This window comes from Leptodactylus fuscus, chromosome 1 (genome assembly GCF_031893055.1).
Source record: "Leptodactylus fuscus isolate aLepFus1 chromosome 1, aLepFus1.hap2, whole genome shotgun sequence".
Taxonomy (NCBI): domain Eukaryota; kingdom Metazoa; phylum Chordata; class Amphibia; order Anura; family Leptodactylidae; genus Leptodactylus; species Leptodactylus fuscus.
The window spans coordinates 93,257,315-93,260,595 of record NC_134265.1 but is presented as its reverse complement, the minus strand read 5'-3'; positions in this window follow the sequence as shown (position 1 = coordinate 93,260,595).

Sequence of the window (3,281 nt, the reverse complement as noted above, 5' to 3'; positions counted from 1 at the left end):
ATCAGAAAGTGTCAACGTGGCAATTTGACCTTAAAACAGTGTGGATCCACAATTGCGAAAAGTTATGGACCCACAAAATATGGTCATGTGAATGGGGCTTTACAGAGCTTTTAATGATACAATAAATTTGTACTGCAAAGTAATAGTTTGCATTTGGTATAATTTTGAACAATTAATGTTCACTATTTACATCACACAGGATCTGTTTTATTGTGACCGAGCAATGTTATTACGGCCTGTACTAATATCACGTCTGCTATAAAAAAAGATACTTTGTGATATAAATAGTGAGCGGCCCGCACACAGTACAATGTACTCCACAGTGATCCCCACACAGTACAATCTGTTCCACAGTGATCCCCACACAGTACAATCTGCTCCACAGTGATCCCCACACAGTACAATCTGTTCCACAGTGATCCCCACACAGTACAATGTGCTCCACAGTGATCCCCACACAGTACAATCTGTTCCACAGTGATCCCCACACAGTACAATGTGCTCCACAGTGATCCCCACACAGTACAATCTGTTCCACAGTGATCCCCACACAGTACAATCTGTTCCATAGTGATCCCCACACAGTACAATCTGTTCCACAGTGATCCCCACACAGTACAGTCTGTTCCATAGTGATCCCCACACAGTACAATCTGTTCCACAGTGATACCCACACTGTACAATCTGCTCCACAGTGATCCCCACACAGTACAATCTGTTCCACAGTGATCCCCACACAGTACAATCTGTTCCACAGTGATCCCCACACATTACAATCTACTCCACAGTGATCCCCACACAGTACAATCTGTTCCATAGTGATCCCCACACAGTACAATCTGTTCCACAATGATCCCCACACAGTACAATCTGTTCCACAGTGATCCCCACACTGTACAATCTACTCCACAGTGATCCCCACACAGTACAATCTGTTCCACAGTGATCCCCACACAGTACAATCTGCTCCACAATGATCCCCACACAGTACAATCAGTTCCACAGTGATCCCCACACTTTACAATCTGCTCACACAGTGATCCCCACACAGTACAATCTGTTCCACAGTGATCCCCACACAGTACAATCTGTTCCACAGTGATCCCCACACAGTACAATCTGTTCCACAGTGGCCCTCACACAATATAATCTGTTCCACAGATGGGTGCAGACAGAGAGGGCTTTGAGTGCCACCTCTTTGTGATATAAATAGTGAGCGGCCCGCACACAGTACAATCTGTTCCACAGTGATCCCCACACTGTACAATCTACTCCACAGTGATCCCCACACATTACAATCTGTTCCACAGTGATCCCCACACTGTACAATCTACTCCACAGTGATCCCCACACAGTACAATCTGCTCCACAATGATCCCCACACAGTACAATCAGTTCCACAGTGATCCCCACACTGTACAATCTGCTCACACAGTGATCCACACACAGTACAATCTGTTCCACAGTGATCCCCACACAGTACAATCTGTTCCACAGTGGCCTTCACACAATATAATCTGTTCCACAGATGGGTGCCGACAGAGAGGGCTCTGAGTGCCACCTCTGGCACGCGTGCCATACATTTGCCACCATGGATATAGGGGCTGCAGAGGTAACAGTTGCTACAGGCCCTGGACCCTAACGGTGCTCTATAGGTCCCTCAGCCACATAAAATATACCACTATTTTAAATGGCACAATGTAGGCAGGGACCCCATTATACATTGGGGCAAAGGAGCTTCAATTTACACCTCTGGTCAGCAAGTACAATAGGACTTTCTGATGGATCTGTAGACATGCACTATTACTGATGGTATTATCCTCACTACGTGGGTGTCCATTGCACTTGGTGAGCTTGGTGTACATGAATCAGTAGCTCCACAGCGTCCTCATTAACACCGCTCATCAGACCAACCAATAGTGGAATATAGTTCATGAAACGCCTAAATATTTAGCATCATTACAAATTCTTTACTGCAGTAGTTAAAATGATTTGACATTACTTTTCACTAGTCCCATACATATCTTTATCCTGACAAGTGTTCAGTTTCATGTTTTTAATCAAGGGTTAATACAGAAGCTCGTGGAGCTGTTGTGTTGTTTTACATACATGACCTCAGCCTAGATAGTGGAAATCTTACCCCGACACATTCTTTCACACTGTCTAAAAATATACAATCATGATATTAGATATGACAAGGCTTCTTTCTGCAGTCATTTTTTTTTTACTCCAGTAATTTTCCACTCTGACATATTGCAGGTCCATGTATTACAATGTAACTATTATTATATTCTAAGATGCATGGTTCAATGTCACCAGGTAAGATAAATTGTCCTCACGTGATGTGAACTCATCTGGTTAATATAACCATTTATTGTCTAGTAAATAAACTAGAACACCTAAAATCCTGCTAGTATATCACAGATGAAGGTCTATTACTAGGACAAGAGTGACACCTGCAGGGCTTTGGCATATTATAATATGGTACATTGTGACCAAAAACTATCCATTATAGCACAGATCTTTGCCATAAGTATTATTTCACCGAATTTGAAAACCCCTATTAAAGAGTGACCATGAACCTACAGAGCAGGTGAAGAGAACACACCTTGTAATAGACTTTATTAAAGAATAGTGCCTGTTTCTTCACTTTTTTTTCCTACTTCTACCACTAATCAAATCAGTACAAATCAGTAACAAATATCCATGGACAGGGGGGACCCCAAACGGAAACCTATACGCATAGAAAAATGTCTATCTGGGAAAACACGTGGACCCCATAAACTATAATGGGGTCGGTGTGGTCTCCGTTCGGTTTCCGCATGAAACAGCAAGCAGTGCTTTTCTCTCCGCATGTTTCGTGCACAAACTGAACGGAAACCACAAAGACCCCATTATAGTCTATGGGTCCCCGTGTCCTCCCAGCTAATCGCTGGGAGATTTGATTTCATTAAATATCGGCACACCATACAAAAAAGGTTGCCGACCCCTGCTCTACATCTTAGGAAAAATCCTAAAAATATCTATATGAAATTTGCGAGTCAGGCTAAGCGTGTTACGGTCAAATGTCTTAGCCAATATGAGAATGAGGATTTTAGAATGTGTTTAGTTCTTATTAATCAGACAAGCTAACATTGGTTTTCCTGTATATCAGGTAAGCTCCATACAGAGTTATATCACCCACCCCCGGGGCGTGATGAAGCTGGAGACGCCTCCGTCATTGTGTTCAGTTGCTATAGACACCAGTGCTATTGTTGTGTTGTGTGTAGCCACTCTTTGCA